This window comes from Eurosta solidaginis, chromosome 3 (assembly GCF_040869045.1).
Source record: "Eurosta solidaginis isolate ZX-2024a chromosome 3, ASM4086904v1, whole genome shotgun sequence".
NCBI classification, from domain to species: domain Eukaryota; kingdom Metazoa; phylum Arthropoda; class Insecta; order Diptera; family Tephritidae; genus Eurosta; species Eurosta solidaginis.
Window position 1 is genome coordinate 245,449,918 of NC_090321.1, and position 14,135 is coordinate 245,464,052.

The following is a 14,135-nucleotide window of genomic DNA, read 5'->3' on the forward strand; positions in this document are numbered from 1 at the left end:
ATTTTGAATATAACCTTTTATATTTTTAAAATGAAATTAATCTCTGTTGCGATCCCTGGGTCAGAGTTCTATACAAACGTTTGTGTTCAACCGGGAAAACACGTATATTTCCGGTTACTTGGTGTGTCTAAGAATGTTGCAAATACAGCGAAACCTTCCTTTGGCGGACACTCACCGTCAGCCAACTTTTCCCAGCTCAAGGGAGGTGTCCGCTCCAGATATAGATGTTGTACAACACAACATTCTATTTTAAAGACTAAGTTTTATATTACACTGCTCTAAAAAGACTGTATTTCGGTGAAGTACTTGGAGTACCAATAGAGATGGAAGGGTGTGGCAAAGGCGCGAAATGTCGGAAGATGCATTACACGTATACACTAAAGGAAGCGGGATGATCTATGATATACTGTGCCGATCCGGTAATTATAAGATCCTAAAAATTTCTTAAACTGCAGTCGTGTAAGCTTTTGTATTGAAATTCAGGCGGCCATTGAGGTGATAATCTAGCATAGCACACACGGTGGGTTTTAAAAAATTTAAATTTTTCTGTGGGCTTATTATAGGAGGTGCCTAGTGTCAAAAAAGCCAACCGCGAAATCGCATATTCGGCGCTTTTTTTTAGAGCCATTTGACCTTTTTAATTTTTTAAATTTTACAATTAAAGCCTTCATACGCGTGTTTGATAGGGGAATCTATTTTAACGCAATAATAATCATGTTTCTTTGCAAAAAATAATGTAGAAATTTATTTTATAGTTAGTTATAGTACAGTTATTTTAAACAAAATTTAAATAATAATGCATTGTTTTGTTTGAAACCAAAAAAGTTCGTTAATCAGCTTCTCCAATTTACTTGAATCACAAATGTCAACTATTGTATTCGCAAACTGCTCTCAATAAACGACTAGAGTGTTCTGGATGAGATATTTTAACACTGTACTTAACCCAAGTTTTTTTTTAAATCTACATGCACAGATTCAAAATCTTACTCAGTCCAAAAAGCGAGTTCTTTTCCATGTTTTGAACAAAAGTAAGGCACGTGTTCAATTACAACACGAATTTTAGGTGTAATACTAATTTCCAAGTCCTCATAACTTGCACTTTGAATTGCGGGTTAAATTATGCGAAAAGCAAGAGTTAACTACCAGACCAAAAACTTGAAAACACTGAACATATTTCATACATCTACCGCCATCTTTTTCTGAAATTCTTCTCAAAATATCTGCATTTTTAGGAAATCTTTTGCAGCAACTGTCGTTAAAAGAAGGAACGTTTACATCACTGGGCTGTTAGTAGATAATCACGCAACAACAGAAAACATAAAGCGAGCCACACTGGTGTACATGAACACATAAATCATCATTTATACACACATACATACAAGGCAACGAAGATATACTCACAAACACATGTAGTCATCAGCCGAAGTTGTTTCTCACACATGCACACGCATATATGTATGCACAATTACCAAGCAGGAGTTACAGCAGAAGGCGAAACGTCTAGAGTTTAAAAGCAGCGCAAGCTGAGTAGTCAGAAAACAGTTTGATTTAAACACGCTATCAGTTGCGAAGTGAAGTTTAATTGTGAAGTATAATTGTACTACTCCCAACGTAATCTAACAAATACCATTTTGCAATACAGAATATTAGAGTGATTTATTCAACAGTTTAGCGATTCGAACGTTAGCAGAAGGTTGCAAATAAGCAGAATTTCCCAAAATTCGTCACAATATTTACTGGCATGATTCATAATGCTTATAAATATTCGCTAATTTCAAGTCTGTTGCGATTCGACACTTAAATTTATCAAGCTTTAATAACGTCCATAATAATGAAACATTCTTTGAGTTGATTCAACTATACCAATGATAAATAGTTTTTTCACAATAGAACTTAAAAAAATGCGCATCTACACCATTTCCATAAGACTGTGGTGATTTTTTTTTTCATTTGCCTAGTCCACCACCGTCAATGCCTACTTTGTAATACGTATTAGCAACATATCTCTCTTTTTCTACAAATTGGCATAATTAATTAATTGGATTGAGTTCACTGTTAAAATATCTCATCCAGAATACTCTAGTTGTTTATTGAGAGCAGTTTGCGAATACAATCGTTGCCAATTGTGATTCAAATAAATTGGAGAAACTGATTAACGAACTTTTATGGTTTCAAACATAACAATGCATTATTTTGTAAATTTTATTTAAAATAACTGTTTGCATTGTATGTAACGTTACATAAAATAAATGTTTACATTATTTTTTGCAAAGGGAAAATAGATTTCCCTATCAATAGCGCGTATGAAAGCTTTAATTGCAAAATTTAAAAAATTAAAAATGTCAAATGGCTCTAAAAAAAGCGCCGAATATGCGATTTCGCGTTTGGCTTTTTTTGACACTAGGCACTTTCTTGAATAAGCCCACAGAAAAATTTCCCGGGTGATCGACAGAAAAATTTAAATTTTTTAAAACTCACCGTGCACAACAACTAGAAGTGTAGTAGAGTGCAAATAAGCATTTGAAAGAATTTTAACAGGAAGAAGCGAAAAGAAGGATGAACTGGGATAGGAGACAGCAGCTGCATATGATCAATCATGCAAGAGGGGTGTGAAACTAAGCGTAAGCCTGCAAGGTGTCAAAAATCCTATAAAATCAAGGTTTGAGGTGAAGAGCCAGCTGGCGGGATGGGCGCGAAAAAACTTTTAAAATAATCCGAGAGGATGATGTTATTTTATCACATGTTTCTTGGAGGGTTTTTTTTTTTACTTTGGTCGGTGAATAAACTTCCGGTAACGCTATGCACACATACAATTTAGGTGAGTCCTTTATCGACCGGCTGGCACAATATAACCTAACTTCACACAATCTGAAACGCTTGCTTTTCATTTACATAAAAGCGAACCTAAGTAGTGAGCTTTTTATGCCTGAACATTTACCTAACAGAAATATCAAGCGATCACGTCCGTCCAAATGTGATATTAGAATATTTTGTGATGAAGGTGGTTCAATGTCCTCCGATAAGAAGTTGGTAGAAGTTTTCCATCACATTTGATAGGAAATAATTGGCTGCTTTCGGCTAAAAGAGCTTCCGTTGAAGCGAGCAAAACTTTTCTACAAATTTTAGCTATAACTTGGTGCATGAAAAATTGTGCAGCCAAGAAAGGTGTCCGCCTAAAAGGGGTTTCCCTGTACAGACAACCCCATCAAACTCCTCCATTTTCTTCTCAATTAACAGATACCCTTCAATTTTGTTTTCATACAATTAAATTTAAAATTGTAATTGACAACTTAACTTTGGTAGAAAAAGATGCGATTCACAGAAACGTATAAGTATATACATATGTACTGTGTGTGTACTGTGTATTTGCAAGATGGCAACAAATTCGCAGGAGTTGATATGCAAATATTTTGTACATCATCAATGACTTCTTGTTAAGGTTTTATGTTTACTTTGCCTTAGTACTGTCATTATTTATTCATGAATCATTACAGAATTTATTTATGTATAGCATTTGCACTAAATAATGACTTGGTTCGCATTTTTATATTTCAATATAACTTTCCATGACTGAGCAATCAAAAGTTATATGGAACTACAGTTGCTAACATGAAAATAGTAGTGGCGGCCGCCGTGGTGTGGTGGTAGCGTGCTCCGCCTACCACACCGAAGATCGCGGGTTCAACTCCCGATCAAAGCAATATCGGAAATTTAGAAAAAAGTTGTTGCAATTAGAAAACAGTTTTTCTAAGCGGGGTCGCCCCTCGGCAGTGATTTGCCAAACACTCCGAGTGTATTTCTGCCATGAAAACCTTCTCAGCGATCCCGTCCCGCCAATTTGTAGGAAAAATTAAGGAGGAGCACGACGCAAATTGGTGGAGAAGCTCGGCCTAAAATCTCTTCGAAGATTATCGCGCCTTGCATTTATTTTTATAATTATTAGCAAATTTCATTGATTACATATATACTATTCCTTTTTTATTTTCGACAATTTAAAACGAAAATTTTTGAACTGCGTAATTGAAACTATGTAAACTAATTGCGAAAACCTTTTCGAACAATATCGTAAATTCGAAGTGTGTTTTAAAATTTGGAAATTTCTATTTAGAATTTTCAAAATTTCATTTTGGTATATAGTTTTGTAGCCCAATCCATTTTAGCTTTATAAAGCACAAATAATAAGTCTCTCAAAATACTCATTGATTTTTGAAAATTTTTTTTTTTTGTTCATGCAAAGAGCGCATAGTTTAATTTTGTATACGGAAGAAAATCTAATACACCTTTGGAAAAAAATCAGTGCGAATTTGAGAGACTTATTATTTGTACTTTGTTAAAAAAGAATTGATTGAGCTACAGATCTGTATACCAAATAAAATTCTAAATAAAGAATTCGAAATTTTCATGGAACTGAGTTAAACAATGAATTTATGATTTTTTTTTCAATAATCGAAAAAAGCTATAACTAAAAATTGTCACTGCCATTTTAGTGTTCGCAACTGTAGATAATAAAAATGTATTTTAACATCAAGTAGCTTACATAAGTCATTGTACGTGAGATTAAAATAGCCAAATTATATTAAATAAAAATGCAAGAATTTTCTCCCATTTTTAATTTTTCACCAGCACATTCAATAGACAAACTTTGCATCGTGAGCAAACAAACAACAAAAAGCAGTTAATTTATGATAAATGAATGAAATTAAAAGAAGCCCAAAGATGCGCTTTATTCCGCCACTTATGAAGATTTATTATTAAAATTTTAAGCAAATGGATATTTTAAATTAAAACTAGCAGCTCTGGCAGCCGCTGTTCTGCTCGAACTTAGGTTTATATGCATAATTTAAAAACTATTTCAAGCAATTGCTATCATTACTCTTTTTCTGTTCTCTCCTCTTTCTCTCTTGTTTAGTCTTCTCCACCGGTTTTTTCACACATTCTCTCTTTCTCCCTTACCCTCACTGTATTCTTATCACTATCTCTCTCATTCGGTCTGTCTCATCTCGTTTATTCGTTATGTTATAATGCCTGTTCCTATTCCCTATATCTCCTCTTTTCTGCTCTTATTCCCATCCTCTCCGCCTCAACAAAACACACCAAATTGATCGAACTTCATATCGAAAACTTAATTCAATGAGCACTTTAGTGAAGAATATTTGAGTAATTACTTTATTAACTTTCTGTGTGAAATCGGTATAAGGCTGTTCTGGATATAGAATTTGCAAAATAATGGGATTAAAAAAAGAATACGGCTAACCAGTAGACTTTCTGTCATATAAATCATTTCATCTATTATCCCTTATCTTATAACTGAGAACTTGCTAACACCGCATGGATGACCTAGAAATTTCGACGTCTTTTAATCAAATTGTTCCCGAAATAATTGAGCTAGTGCTTTAAGGTGATGCCGGCGTTGTGCTACCTGACAGTGGGTCAACCACAAATTTTGCGTGTTATCATTGGAAGTATCACCTCCTCATGTCAGTTGCCGGCGGTGAACATAAAAGAGGCAAAAAGCGTATTCTTGACGCTTCCCTCAGACCAACAAATTGGCACTCGCAAAATATAAAGATTGGATGTTGGAACCCCCAGTAAAATCGGGCAAATCGATGGTTCGAAGCAGCTATGGTGGAGTCTTGCTGACAACATCATATACAAGGCTGCAAGAGGAAAATGGTGTGGAGTCGCATCACAGGTAAATCCTGGGTATAAAACCCTCAGATCCTAAGATGGATGTATATCACGATAGTTAGAATAATTTTAGTATAAAGCGCACTTAAATGGGTATTTCGAGCAAACTCTGGTCACAATACAAAATCAATTATCAAACTCCAATTTTTAGTTTATTGAACAGTTCCTGTTGAGCACATCTATTGAGGAAGCAGAACCACTCACATAAACCCGACATTAGAGAGCTTATCTTATTCGAAAAGATTCAAAACTGGGTATGAAGACAAATCCACACGGAGCACTTCCAAAGTCCAGAAGCTCCACCGACTTTCCACACTTTTATGGTACACAACCTGTTCGGAAGAAGCAGCAAGCGTTGGAAAGAGAAATTTTCGGCCCCAGAAGCAATATGTTTTTGCCAGTGAAACAGTATTGGAGTACGTGGAGAACTCATTCACTGACCGGCAGGAGGAGCATTCAATTGGTTGTCTAGGTCCCGGTACAGATGTGAACAATCAAACCATCCAAAAACGGCCGCCATCCAAAAACCTTTCGGCCTTCATGGCGATAGCACTCAGGAGACAGACGAAAGTATTACTACGGAGCACGACATAAAGCTTTGGTTATCCTTCTAAAATAGTCAGACAATTTTAACAGACAATTGTGAGGGAGGCATCAAGCAACCTCTGCGGATTTAGCTCTAGAAGAGATGAAAATCGCCTGCACAATTTATGGCTTCCCCAAACTCACATCCCCGCGGCAAATCCTATTTATTTAGCAAACCTGGCCATCGCAAAGTCCTCACGGAATGAGGGGGTTGGATGACCCAGAAGGTTTAACGTGGTCATATCAAACCGTTCCTGCGATGCTCGGGCTAGTAGCTTAAAAGTGCTGGATCAATATTATTGCTACAAGAAAAATAAGATGATGCGATTGCAAAACATATCCTTTTAATGCTAGAAGAGGACAAAAACTCCTCGACTAACTTAAGCTGGGAAACAAACGCATACAATCCAGTCTTCATGAATTGTCTTTGGCTGATTCTCATACATGAGGTAAGGCGAAAAGAAAGAGGGCGCAATAAACCTATAGGCCTCAGTTGACAGTTTAAGCCCAAATTTATTAATCTTTGGAGAGAAGGTGGTAGATACTAAGATCGGAATACCAATGCTAATACCATTCGCCATTGCCGCCATTGATACAAAAATCTGGTTTATTTAACTTCAGATAGTCAAGACAAAATAGCTTTAATATTTTATTGCACACTAGCTGGTGGCTCTTAGCGTTTATTTAACTTCAGATAGTCAAGACAAAATAGCTTTAATATTTTATTGCACACTAGCTGGTGGCTCTTAGCGTTAGTAGCTATTAGCAACCGCTAACATTGACATTATGAGCGTTTGTATTGTAAAAATGTGTAAATGAGTGGGAGAAGAAAAGGAAATCAAAACAAAAAGTAGTTATTCAAACTGAAATAATATAAACTTATTGTATAAAATTGAGAAAGCAAATACCCATAAGCTGGTCAATAGAAGCTCCGACACGTTTCTGTGAAATGGCCCTCGCATGTTTGTGTAGCGATTTACTTTTCCTAGCTTAATTGCCATTTGGGTAGTAAGTTAAGGTCACTAGGTCAACTACATACAAACTTACATACAGATTTACATATACATACATGTTAGTGAAAGTGAGAAGAGCAAAAGGAAAATATAATTACATAAACGAGCACCAATAAAGGAAAAACACAGCAATCGTGACACACACACACATGCACCTGAACATGCAAAAGAAAGTTTATGTTTAAAGTATGCGAATGGGGCGAAGACTGACGAAAGTAAGTGGGCAGCAGGTTAGTGTTGGTATGATGTGTTTGTGCTTTTGCGCTATATATACGATTTGCTATGATATGATATGGTATGTTATGATCTCTTGTGTCATATTCAAAAGCCGCCCAGTGGGGTATGCTGCAGACTAACAGGCGCGGAAATCTAGAGCTTAAGATGACAACGACCTTTGACAGGGCTGTGGTATCCTCCATCGGGTTAGGGGGTTAGAATATAGGACTTCCGGTACTCGATTTCTTATATAAAAATTGTTTCAGAAAGTTTATCAAAGCATGAAACCTGAAAAGCCATAGTGTCTGAGGAAGTAAATAGGGAGGCAATTAGTTTAGATGGTGGAAATAACTGCCCAGAGCTTTTGTTATTGTTGTAGCAGTGCTTCGCCACATCCATAAGGTGTGACTACTTTTAAATTATCATCAGTGTCCTCTAACGGGAATTGGAAGAAACTTGCAGGATCAACAGGGGTAGGCCAGAGAGAAAGGTGTGTTATAAGCGTTGGTTCCAAATTTCTAGATCGAAGTTGAGCTAGAGTGACGCGCGTCTTCCTGAGGATGTTGCATTCCTGTACTGCGAGTTAGGGGTATTTGACTTTAAGAACGAGGTTCGCCGAACAATTTCTGACATAGCGGTCCGACGCCTTTGTGTGGATATCACTGAGGACCTCTTTGTGCTTCTTTTATACTGAATTTCCAGATTCCTTATTTCCTCATAATGCTTGCGAAGATGTATTCTTAGGTCCCTGAGAGGCGAGGCCATCTCAAGTCACGCCTGAAAGCAACAATGGAGGAGATAACACTGCGAAGTCGAGAAAGAAAGGGTGCTATGAAGCTTGACCGAGTGTCGATTGTCAAGATCAACGTCAAAAAGATATATTACTCGTCCAGATAGGATGAACGCTTTTTCAATGTATCCCAATATCTGCTAGATAACTTGAGAGGCTGGTATCTAATGTACGAAACGGGCTATGGTCAAAGAAAGGCCCCGATCGCTGATGTGGTACCTAGGACAGCCTTCTTCGCTTGGACATCCCCGAAAGCACCGTTGTAGTCGCCTTCTCAGGGGACGTACAACTTGAAATAAATCAGCTAATGCCTGACGACGGTTATCAGATGCTCTTTAAGCGGATCCCCACTATCTATAGTATACGGTTGGTGCCAGTAAATAGAAATAACCACTTCAACGAAGTGAGGCGAAGTAGTAGACTCACCTTTTTGGAGCACATTTCGGGAGCCTGCGTACGTCCAAAGAGTTTTACAAGGAAGGTGCTTGCTTAGATTTTATGAACTAAACATACGAAGTACCGCACCGCCCTCACCTCGTTCAAATAAAAAAAGGCGTTGAGATTTACTTCAGCTTATCGCACGTTTTCCGCAGAAGCTATTCTGCTTGTTTTTATATCCTCGCGCTTGGGTTAGAAAAACATCGAAGAAGACGGAGAAGCGAAAAGCTTCTATTTGACGCTGGCAACAAAAGTGGAACAGCAATACTGCAGAAAGGAAAAGGACTATAATTTCTGAACTACACGAGCAACCACAAGGATAGGCCGACTTCTAACTGATACAATTTTCAACCGGACACGGTTACTTCTGTAAATATATTCATTCACAAAATGGGGAAACTTAAACCTGTACTGCAAAAACTAGGACGATTTACTCCACTTGGGGACAATAACATGACCTGCGGACATGACAGATGGGATAAGGTTATACGCTTATGAAAAACGTGAGTTTGTTGTCTAGCTGGTTAGAGTGAGAGTAGCAATGGAACTCCCACTGCCCTTTAAATGAGAAATTTAGTACCACAGCCGAAAACTCTTGCGGTGCGGCTTAAAAAAATCATAAAACCCAAAAAAAAAATATTGCTATGTTATGTTATTTGATGTTATATTATATTAAGTTATTTTATGTTATGTTATATCATGTACATATATTATGTTATGTTATGATATGTTATCTATGTTATGCTATATTATGTTATACTATTTTACGTTGAATTATGTTATGATAAGTTAAGTTATGTTATGGAATGTTATGTTATGCCATGTTATGTTATGTTACATTACGTTGCATTATATTATGACTTGTTATGGTATATTTTGTTACAGTATGTAATGCAAGAAATTTTTTCTGTATGTTTTAACATATATAACATTCTATGTCATATTACATTATGTTACTTTAGACCAATTCTCTTTTGCTTAAAAAATGTACAAGCTCGGCGATATAGCCAAGAACACGGCTTACTTACTTTATTACATTTTCAATGCCGTAACTGCTGTTGATGGTTGTTTTTATAATTTTTTGCGCGTGATTATTATAGCAAAACATTTCCATGACTTTTTTTTTACCTTTCCAACATATTGCGCTGAATTAAAATTTTTGTCGTTTCTTCATTCTCGTGTTTTTCCGCTCAGCTGTGTGCTTGTCAACAAAGCTTGTAATTTGCTGTTTTTATTTAAATAGCGTGCATTAACGCGCTAAGCTGTGTGTGGCAGCAATGCGCAGCACGTACACACACACACACGCACACACAGTGGCACATAAGCTTATATCCTGCCTTTAGTTCACACAGGATTTGTGGTTGGTCAGTTGAGATTTTGTGTAAGGGCTTACATACGTCAACAACGACGAGAAATCCTGTTGCCTTTTATCAACTTTGAAAAGCTGCTTGATGAAATTGTTTTACTTTTATATTAGTATCTATGGTTTGGTCATGCGTGGCCACGCTTGATGACCCTTTAGCTTCGCTAGGAGCGCGTTTATCTAGCGTAATGAGTTCGCCAAGTGACCAATGCTACCAGCTGTGCAGTGACCATGACAAATTGGATTACATTTGTATAAACACATATACATATGCATGTACTTATGTCAAAGTTATTTGTTGTTTATATGCACACAATTGAGTATTTACGATCTGGGAAATAAATGTTATGCAATTAGAGAAAACCAACTTAATTGCTATAGTTCATGTACATTTGTATTCGCAATTATGTATTTAATATTTTAATGCGATGCTTTGGTATTGATAAATAAAATTTTTTTTTTGTTCATTTGCATAAAATAAAAAGCTCAAAGCTCAAGCTTAGCATGAACAGTGAAAGATTAAGTGCACGCCTAAAAGTAGGCAACATACGCTCGTTTTTTCTCGAGCGCTGCCAGCTTAATCCCAGTTTTTCAGTACAAGTTCAGCTCAGTTTGTCAGTTAAACTACGCTTAAACTTATTCTGCAGTTTTCAGTCTACTTTACTTTAACTGAAGTTTAAGCTGAACTTAAGCGGCGGATCTGGCAGGCTTAAACTCTAGTTAACCTTTCAGTTATTTGCGTTCGTTCCAAATGGCGGCGAATATACCCAACAAGCATTTGGGCTTGAGTACCATTAGAGTTCATGTTGATAACTAGGCATACTTCTAAAATCTCAAGAGTTGTTTTCGAAATAGTGGCTCAACTCGAGAATCATAGCGTACGCAGCAAAAGAGGGAAAACAATTACACTTCATCACTGCTATCAACCAGGTGTTTATTTCTCAGAATAAAAAGCTGCTGGTTTTGGTGGCACCCCATTGGAGATTTTTTTCAAACTCCACATCAACTCGATATCCAATATAGGATATCAACAGGTAAAATGTGTTGGATATTCATTTGAGACCTGTATATTTCCCAAAATCTCTCAAAGGTTGGATAATAATTTGATAACGATAATAACGTTGTAGATCAACTCGACACCTCTAAATTTTACAAAATTGCTTAAAGGTTGGATAGTGATTGTTCAACGAATTTGTATATCAACCCGCGAGCTATCTGGTTTAAGAATAATTAAATAGTGAAGTTGGATATCACCTCCGGAGCTAGATATATGTATATTTCGTCGGAGATTTCTTTTTTCCATGTTTGTTGGGTAAACAAAATCCAGCTGTTGCCGTATCTACAAATTATCTAGATAATAAAAAACCAATGTTGCCGTACAAAAAAGCCAAAGGCGGCCTTAAACTGCTCAGTAGTTTAACTGGAGTTTAAATTTGACTAGAGTTAGCTTAACCAACTACTGAAAAACCGGGCCTCAGTATAGTATTGTAACGAATTTCCTGCAAATCCTCTTATTTGCCCTTTTGCTAGGATCGTATCGCTAAACTGTTGAATAAATAACTCCAATATTGAATAATGGAAAAATGGCCTTTATTAAAATACTTCACAATAACACTCAAACTGTGCAACGAATAGCTTAATAACCAAACTGATAGCTTAAAGGAAACTGACTTTCAAAATAATAGTGCTATTGCTCGCTAGATATCGTCTTACTCGTAACTGCTTGACAATTCAAATCAAACTGAATTACTTCTTACTCGCTTGCCCAGCTTTTATAGTTTACGCTGCATACTTCTAGGCTCTTCGATTTCCAGAACTTACTAGTTGTTTCGGCTACAAAATGGCCAGCCACAACTACGTGCACAAATTATTGCTCTCTCTTGTGACAACTCAGATAAGATATATGCATGTGTTTGTGCATTGCTGCTCGTATACGTACATATGTGTAGACGCAATTATTTATTCGTTTATGTAGATACAAAAGATTGAATTATTGATGTGAATGTTTGTAGTTTACGGTCTCTCGCGCGCACATAGGCATATAAGTAAATGCATCTGTGTGTGACATCTCTCTGGGCTGCCTTATATATGTGTATACTTGATTTAATTATTAACGTAAATACTGCTTGGCATGGCCTTAGCATCGCCTTAGTGATGGGATAATTTAGTGATGCTAATATCCGTGACACTGCCCTCCACCTAAGTCTGATCGTCCCGATCAGACAAATCTCTCGATCTAAACGTTGCTAGCCTTTCCAAATGGACCACCTTCATTTTGGTTCGTGGTTTACCGATGGTTTGTATGCGGTACACTACATCGTTGATCCGTTTTACAAGTTTGTATGGGCCTTCCCAATTACACTGCAATTTCGGGGACAAACCTTTTTTACGTTGTGGGTTGTATAACAGCACCAAATCTCCTTCCTGAAAACCTTCTGAATTAATTGCTTTATCATATCTGGCTTTCATCTTGTCACTCATAATCTTTGTTCGTTGCCTTATCAGATCATGTATTTCTCTTAGCTCTTCTTCCAAATCACTAGTGGATTTCCTGACATTTCTCTCCGCATTGGCATCTATCCCAAACTTCAAATCAGCTGGCAGTCTAAGGTCATTGCCAAAAATTACTTTTGCAGGGGTTTGGCCCGTTGTCTCATGCACTGCTGATCGGTAAGCCATCAAGAATAATGGTATGCGGGTATCCCATTCTTTATGGTACTTGTCCACTACTTTCCTTAAGTGCTCCTCCAATGTTCTATTGAATCGTTCTACCATACCATCGGATTGAGGATGCAATGCAGTTGTCCGTGTTTACACATTTCCTGGAACACAGCTGATTCGAAATTCCTGCCTTGGTCAGAATGTAACTCCATTGGTACACCATACCTTGCAACCCAATTGTTTATAAACGCTGCTGCTACCGTTTCGGCTTCTTGATTTGGGATTGGGTATACCTCTGGCCATTTGCTGAAATAATCCATAACTACCAGTACATATTTGTTTCCGCCGTTGCTAGTAGGAAATGGACCGGCGACATCCATAGCGATCCTTTCAAATGGCGCACCTGAGTTATATTGCTTCATCTGGCCATGACTTCGTGTTCTGGGCCCTTTCGCTCTGCTGCAAACCTCGCAGTTCGCAATCCACTCAGTGACCTACTGACGGCAACCAACCCAATAGAATCTCTGTTTAATCTTCTCGAGCGTCTTCGTGATTCCAAGATGACCTCCGCTTGGACCATTATGCAGCTCGCTGAGCACGTCAGGAATCCTCTTTCTGGGAACAACTATCAGTTTATTCTTGTATTTACCATCCTCACTCTCCCATACTCGATGAAGGCAACCGGATATCAATTCTAAACTGTTCCACTGTGCCCAATATGACTTCGCAATGGGACTCTCTGCTGACATCTCTTCTCTGTTTGGTCTTTCATTTCGTTCGAGCCCTTGCATAACACGTGACAGATCTGCATCTTCTAGCTGGCACTTTCTTAGCTGTTCCTTGTCCCATTCATCTGTACATGTTATAGTTATTAGCCGGACATCTATAATGTCTTCTTTAGCCTCGGCTTTTGAACAGTGCTTGCATTCCAAACTACATGGCCTTCGTGACATTGCATCGGCATTTCCATGGGTACTACCTTTTCGATGCTCAATGGAAAAGTCATAGCTTTGTAGTCGCTCGATCCACCGTGCCAATTTTCCTTCCGGATTACGGAACTGCAGTAGCCATTTTAAAGCTGCGTGATCTGTCCTGACACGGAATTGCTGGCCGTAGAGGTATTTGTGAAAATGTTTAACGCACTCTACCAATGCCAACAGCTCTCTCCGCGTAACGCAGTAGTTCCTCTCTGGTTTTCCAATCGAACGGCTGTAATATGCAACTACCTTCTCCTGTCCATCGACCAGTTGTGATAAAACGCCTCCTATAGCATATCCACTCGCATCTGTATCTAGAATAAATGTTGCTCCTGGCATCGGATATGCTATCATTGGGGCAGTGCACAAACGCTCCCTTAATGTTTGGAAAGCCACTTCTTGCT

At 37.7% G+C, this 14,135-nt stretch overlaps 1 protein-coding gene across 22 annotated transcripts in view; it reads right to left on the reverse strand.

The window, feature by feature from the left end:
* The window catches only part of Trpm (transient receptor potential cation channel, subfamily M), a 793,755-nt gene that overhangs the window by 657,116 nt on the left and 122,504 nt on the right, over positions 1 to 14,135 (reverse strand). For 3 of the 22 annotated variants that reach the window (XM_067775792.1, XM_067775791.1, XM_067775784.1), the window contains exon 2: positions 9,759 to 10,424. The exons of the other annotated variants lie outside the window; for them this stretch is intronic. The gene's annotated coding sequence lies outside the window, so the exon portion shown is untranslated. The remainder of the gene's footprint in view (positions 1 to 9,758; positions 10,425 to 14,135) is intronic. 22 annotated transcript variants of the gene reach the window in all.